Genomic DNA, 7,708 nt, shown 5'->3' with positions numbered 1-7,708 from the left:
AAAATTTCAGCTTTTGTAAAAGTAAAATGCGGTTGAGAGAGTCGAAAGCTTTGCTGAAATCAACAAATATACCCAGTACATAACAGTTTTGTTCAATACCCTTAAGGATAAACTCTTTCTGATCAAGCAGGGCAAGTTCAGTAGAACGTTGCTTCCGGAAGCCATACTGTGAATTTGTTATCAAGTTGTATTTATCTGTGAACTGTACTAAGCGTGTAAGAAAAATTTTTTCAAGTATTTTAGAAAATATTGGCAAGATAGATATTGGTCGGTAGTTATTTAGGTTATTTTTGTCGCCTTTCTTATAAAGAACACACACTTTTGCTATCTGCAATGCCTCAGGGAAGCAGCCATTTGTAAGGCAGAGATTCACAAGGTAAGTGAGCGGCACTTTAATAACATCCACAACAAATTTAATTGGACGTACCTCTATGTCGTAAAAATCGCGGGATGTGGAGTTATTTAACTGCATAACTGTCGAAACAACTTCCGTATCGGTAACTGGGTTTAAAAAAATTGTATGTTCGCATTCACTGCTCATATACGCGCCATGGCCTCCTGACGGGGGCGGCGAAATGATACTCACGAAATGATCATTAAACGCATCTGCCAAATTTTTCTCTTTCAGCTTGACATTATTGATTACAATTTCTGTAACTCCTGTAATTAGCATTTGAAGACCAGAAAAGCGAGTTGAATTGTTTCCACATAGCCGCAGTGTTATTTGACGTTTTCGCTAGTAAGTTGGCGAAGTAGCTGTTTCTTGCACGCTGAAGTTCTTAATTTAGACGGTTTCGGAACTTCTTGAAGTCCTTCAAGAGTTCAGTGTCACGTTCAAGGAGAAAACGTTGATACATAGAATTCTTCACTTTAATCTTACGAAATAGTTCTTTACTGATCCATGGTTTCCTGACTTTTTTTGGCGGGCAGAAGTTCTTTATAGGGAAGTTTTCATCATAGATTTGCTTAAAAATACGAAGAAATCGCTCAAATGCAACGCTTGCATTATTTGAGGACAAGACCTCTGTCCAAGATGTATTCATTATTTTCTGATGGAAGTTAAGTAGATTCTCAGAGGAGATATGACGGGTTGAGACGCAAGGATTTGCCTTTTTTGTGGGTTTTTTAATGGCTAAAAATATGTGAAGATGATCACTGAGATCGTTAGCTAAAGTACCAGCTTTAATGTCGTCTCTACTAACATTGGTAACAAACAGATCTATTGAAGTTGACGAGTGAACCGTAACTCTTGTAGGCAGATTGATAGCATTAAATAGACCAAAACTCTCGAACAGCCATCTTATTTCACGACTAGCATTGTTATCGACCAGCATGTCAAGGTTGAAATCACCCCCGCATACCATTTAAGTTTATCAGTGTAAACGTTGTAAAAGAAATTTTCCAGATGTATCAATAATTTTGAGTAATTTCTATTTGGTGGGCGATATAAAGTGGAAATGACATAGTTGTTCACCGCTAATGACAGCATTTCAAAATCAACGTTTGAGCATATGTATTCTTGCAGTAAGCTACAACTGTAGATTTTCTTAACTAACAGGGATACCCCGCCACCACGGTGATCAGGACGATTCAAGCAGAATACATTGTATCCTGGCAATGAAAAAATGTCAACATTGTTCGTATACCATGTTTCCGTTAACATGATGATGTCAAATTCGAATCCAATTTCATTAAATAGAGCTTGAGAAAAGAAGGTTGAGTGTGGCATTAACCACAGGAATAAGTTCGTCCAGTGTACATGCAATGTAATTTACCAGATTCCCCTGAGTTGTGGTAGGTTCTACATAGGGCAAACTGGCCGCTGCGTCAACATTAGATTATTAGAGCACGCAAATTCCTTAGAAGATTCAAGGGGGCAGCATCTGCCTAAGCATTGTCACACTTGCAAGCTGCTGGCCCGAAAGACGCGGGTTCGATCCCGGTCGCGGCGGCTGAATTTCTTTGGAGGAGAAATTCGAGGCCCGTGTACTGTGCGATGTCAGTGCACGTTAAAGAACCCCAGGTGGTCGAAATTTCCGGAGCCCTCCACTACGGCGTCTCTCATAGCCTTAGTCGCTTTGGGACGTTAAACCCCATAAACCAAACCAAACCACTTGCAAGCATGATGACAGAGATTGTAATCCGCTTTTCGATAGGACTAAGATTATCGGACGCTCGAGGGATAAAAAAGAACGAGAAATTATTGAGGCCTTGGAAATCGCGAGGTTAGGGCCTGATAAGTGCATTAGCGATGCTTCAGTACACCTGTACCGCAAGGAGTTCGAGTTCCTTGATTCCACGAGATGAGTGTCGCTTCAGTTTTTTGTTTTTATGGTTGGTGCGCATGCGCTTTGCTGCTGAAGGAAAGAGGAGTTGGTGGAATAAATCAGTTGTCAGTCTGCGTTTGTCCCGTGTGGTTCTCTTTCTCTTGTCCCGTCCTTTTGCGTAGTTACTTTTGTTCTCATAATGTCGTACCAACTAGCCCCTCACCGCACTCTTCTAGAGCTTCTAAACCTGCAACTTTGTTCATAGCTGATCGTACATTTAAATGAAAAAAACGTCAGACCAGATATGTATTTTTTCCCTAGTTCTTTTGCTAGGCTACCGGGTGAGAGAGCCATTATGACATTGTAGTTAGCGTACTAGACCTCAGCCAACCTAGAGAAGACCATCCAAATCACTTCTACTTTTAATTACAGTTGCCGATTCACCATTTTTGCGCCTGACAAGTATCTTCCCGTGGCTGAACCAGGCATAGCTGAAATTGTTTTCACGTGCCCACTGCTTTGCCTCCTGTAGAAGTGCACGTCCCTGTTTTGTCAAATTTTCTTGAATCAGCACATTTGAGCTGCTATCCTGCAATTTCCGGCGGTTTTGCAGCCAGGCATTTCTGTCCGCCTGCCTGCAGAAGCGAACAAGGATACCTGGTGTCTTGTCTTTCTTTGCAGGAAGGCGGTGTATAGCAGTAACATCGTTGTGTGTCAGCTCTGGAAGATCAAGCAATGCTGCAGATTCATTGACCTTTTCAAGGAGGTCTTCAGAGTCAGTGCGCGGGATTCTATGGAATTATAAGTTCAACTTTCTGTTGTGCCATTCAAGCTCATTAAGATCGGATTTGATGGCACTGATCTCAGGACCATTTTTGTCACCCTCTATTTGGTCAATGCGTTTTTTCATGTCTGTCATCTCGTTTTCTTGTTTGTCAAGGCGTGCGAGTACTGTGTCATACTTGTCAGATATCATCTGGACGCTTGCCTCAACAGCACTGGCGGTTTCCCTTAGGTTTTTCACTACCTCCTGGAGTTCTGCAATTGCAACAACATTAGGATAGTCGACCTCTCTCTTTTGCTTAGTTCCTCTACACATAGGACAACGCCACTGTGTTCTCGCGCTTTCCCCTTTAGATTTGTAAGTCCTGTCAGAGACACCGCAGCAGTTTCCCAAATGATACGAGCACAAACAATCTTTGCATGTCATACATTCCCGGTCAGATTCAATAGGCAGCCCACAGTCATAGCAACTCCCATCATTCGTGTCAGTTTCATGCATTTTACAGGACAATTTTTGCAAGGGCAGCAGTCAAAGGCACAGGGATACAATTTGAGGAGATAGGAAATATAGTATACGCACAAACCTGTAAAGTACAGAAGAATGCGCTCAGAGCTGTGCTTTCTGTGCCTCCGCTGCTGCCCAAGTGTTGATGGCTTCGATGTGGCCTGCCTTTATATCCGGCGAAACTGGTGTCGGTAGCGATGATTCTGCGCCCAAGCTGGATACGATGAGCTGCTCGCAGACGCCTTTTCGATTATCAGCCGTCGATCCGAAGAAAGCACCGATAACCTTTTCCAGCACGAAGTCGGGTCACGGTGTTCACGCAACACGTGGCCTTCCGAAGCAGCGCCGGTAGATCGTACCGCAGCAGAGCTGTAAAGTACAGAAGAATGCGCTCAGAGCTGTGCTTTCTGTGCCTCCGCTGCTGCCCAAGTCCCTGTTCTGCTCCAGGTTATCTGGAATACCTGGCCTTTCCGGTTGAGTGTTTTAATAATAATAATAGTAATCTTTATTGCCACTTTGTATGCAGCACAAATGAGGTTCAGGCCCGTCAACGCCACCAAGAGGCTTCCCGGACTGGGCCCGGCAGTGAAAGCAAAGCGACAAAATGGCAGGAGATCAGTAGAAAACACTAATCGCTACAAAGTACACTAAAGCTAAATTATAACAAAATTCACCAATAGATTTCCAAAATAAGGACAATGCAAAAAAGAAACAGAACAAAACAGAATCACGTGCACCTTCGTGATAAAAAAAGAGCGACCCCGGTCAACATAGAGCTTTCAAATGTGTCTTCAGGTTCCGCAAAGAGGTCACTTCAAATAGTTCATCAGGCAATTCATTAAAGATTTCGGGCACATAAGCGCAGCGTCTTGATCTTCTCCTGTGTCTCGTCTTTGATTGCGCTGTTTTTCCAATTCGTAAAACATGTACCAACCAGCCCGTATTTGCGCTCTTCTGGAACATAATAACGAGTCGATTTCCGCAGCTTTCTACTCGGAACATTCAGTACTAAAAAGTTAAAATTCCAAAAGTGGCGACAAACGACTGTTTGCAGAAATAAAGAGCGAGATGGAATACTGAGGCCTTCGAAAACGTTAGCGCCGGATGGCAGAACCAGCCGCGGATGGAAGAGACAGCCGCTTACTATTAACAGTCTCTCTATCAGCGGCACTCCCAGTTATTTGTCTGTAGAAACAGCCTCAATCAGAACCAGTGCTGATGATGCCGAAGGCAGACTCCAACGGAAGAACATTCTTTTCTTTGGCTAAGCAGTGTGAAACGTGGAAAAAGTCGGAAGATGCTGTCGTTTCACTATGCTTCGATAAGTTCGGCATACCGGTCTTGCCTGTTGCATCCGATGAATAACCTGACTAAGAATGCTTTATGTGCTTTCCAGAGTAGGAAGTGCGGGTGTTGATGGTGCTGGTTCCTGCTGTTGCGCATGAATTGCACTGGCCTGCTGACGCGGGTGTGTTGAGGTGTTATCAGGTTTCGCTTTGGGCCTTACTAGCTGTGCCATTGTCGAAGGTGCAGGGGCAGTCTGTTTCTGACCCACCTGAAGAGCTGTTGTAGTTTTTGTTCTACCCTATTATGGCGTTTCTGTCGTTCTGATAGTTTCATTTTCAGTGGTCTGTTTTCCTCCTCGATCCTGGCGCAACCGTGATATAGGCCATAACACTTTAAAGCAGCGGGAGAGACAACCTCAGACCAGCTTGCCCTTTTGTCGCTAGGCTTGAGGTGGCTTGGCGTCGACGCTCGGGAGGATGGTGGCCCCTTGTGAGTGTAGTTTTTCTGGTGCATATTCTCTTGAGGACAGATGGAGTCCGGTCTTCAGGGCCTCTGGAGTTGGATCTTCAGCTGGATCTCTACTGCGACAGTGGCCTTGGTGCCCACGTCATCTGCCGCTCCTCTTTCTCCGTTGCGAACCAGGGGTACTCCATTGGGTTGAACTGTTGATCTTTCCTGCTGACGTGTTGCCGTAAAGGCTTTTGTTATTGTTTATTGTCCTTTTGGCCAGCGTTGCTGTGGCTGGGTTCGGTGGCCGTCTTGAGATTTTGCTTGCAGGCCCTGTCTCCCGTTGGATGGTTTCCCTGGCAGGCCGCGCACTTGGCTTTGCAAGCGCAAGCAGCGCAACAGGGACGGAAGACAAAGATGAAGGAAACCAGAGCTATAAATGTCTGTTGTTTCTGAATAAAAAATAGTTGTGAGTCAGGGCTCGTCCGTTTGGTTTCCTTCATCTTTGTCTTCCGTCCTTTTCGCGCTGTTTTTGCACCCAAAATGAACTCGTGATGTTCTACACGGCATCCGCGGTCTCTTCATAGGGGGTGCTGGCTATGGTGATATTTATTTGATCCTGTGCTTGGTCTCACAATAAATTTGGAATGGTCGCATGACGTTAGGTTTTTGCAGGCTGCCACGACGGCTCGGCCCTGAAAACCGCGAAACTTCCCTCACTACTTGGGTGACCTTAAAGAAGCAGCTCCTAGATACGCTCGCAAGCGTCGTACGGAAAGAAAGAGCGCAGGTTATATTCTGGGGTTGGTTGTATTCTGCGCATTTCTATATCCTTTGATTGATAGTATGAATATGGTATATTGTCGAGCATCCTTTACGAAGACGTGCCTGATCATTCGGCTGATTGAAGTCTATGGTGGTCCTGATTCTGTCTGCGATTACCTTTGTAAATACCTTGTAGGCAACATACAGTAAGCTGATCGGTCTCTGATTCTTGAAGTCCTTGACGTCTCTTTTCTAATGCTACTGTTTTTCCAAAACTAATGCTAGTGTTTTTCCAAGCTCTGATGCTCTCGAGGTCATAAGGCATTTCGTATAGAGGGTGGCTAGTCTTTCTAGCACAGTCTCCCCTTCATCCTTCAAGAGATGTGCTGCTACCTGATGCTCACCAGCTGCTTTCCGCCTTTGCATTGCTCCTAAGGCTTTCTTTACTTCCTCCTTCGTTACTGGCGGTATATCCCATTGCTATGCTCTACTGCTCCTCTCATACTCACTAATGTTATGCCTAATTCTTTTTGACTCTTTAATAGCAACTTTTGAGACTATAGGCGAAGAGTAGAAACGAACGGCAGGAAGGCGCCGTAGGTGTCACCCTCGTTTTCGAGGATAACTGGACCGCCCCGAGGTACAAGAGGTAGAAAAGGGACTACCGGTTCACTTAAGCAGTCCCTATTACGGGTATTGAGTCAACGTCATCCCCTCCCCGTCGCACCGTTCAGGCACCCTACTAACACGAATGAGAGAGACTGCGCCTTTACTTTCTTGATATTCCTCCATTCACACTTTTGCTAACGAAATTTCGGGTGTGCAGTTATCCCTTATAGCGAAGTGTAGGAGCCCACCTAAGCAGCAGGATAGAAAAGACATATTGCTGTGACCTACTACCCTGGGCGGTTTTCGGGCCGCTTTCGAAGCGGAAGCTTTACTACGGGACCTCTGGCTTCAAGTAAAACTTGTTGCTGGGCCAGTTGGTGCAGAAAGAAGTGTAAAAGGCAGAAAAAAAATGGCTGAGGCTTAACTTGGTTAAGCCTGGAGAATGCGAAGCACCATCGTGTCGCGTAATTTGGAGGCGCACAACCACAGCGACGGCGCGAGGTGGGCCCCCGTTTCTCCACTGCCGTGACGTCATCGTGTCACGTGGTGTGGCATCATCGTGTCGCGTGATTTGGAGGCGCAGAACCACAGCGACGGCGCGAGGTGGGCCCCCGTTTCTCCACTGTCGTGACGTCATCGCGTCACGTGGTGTGACGTCATGTATCGCGTGATTTGGAGGCGCACAACCACAGCGACGGCGCGAGGTGGGCCCCCGTTTCTCTACTGTCGTGACGTCATCGTGTCACGTGGTGTGACGTCATGTATCACGTGATTTGGAGGCGCATAACCACGGTGAAGGGCTGAAGTGGTAGCTAAAGTAGTATGCTCCGCATAAAAGCCAGCAGACCAGTCTTGAAGATCAGAAAATAAGCCCAGCAGTTGTACCTTACTCGCACCGAGTAGCCATTAACTTGAAGGTAGCAGCAAAGTGCAAGGTTCCTGTCGGTTTTTCGGCTCCCTGTAAACTGGCCTTGTTTGTGTCCTCGCATTAATACGCAGAGAACGGGTGAAACTTGCGGGAACTAAACATGCCTGTAGGTATGTA

The sequence above is a fragment of the Amblyomma mixtum genome, chromosome 10, assembly GCF_055824585.1.
Source record: "Amblyomma mixtum isolate Tamu chromosome 10, ASM5582458v1, whole genome shotgun sequence".
NCBI classification, from domain to species: Eukaryota; Metazoa; Arthropoda; class Arachnida; order Ixodida; family Ixodidae; genus Amblyomma; species Amblyomma mixtum.
This window is presented reverse-complemented; position numbering follows the sequence as displayed.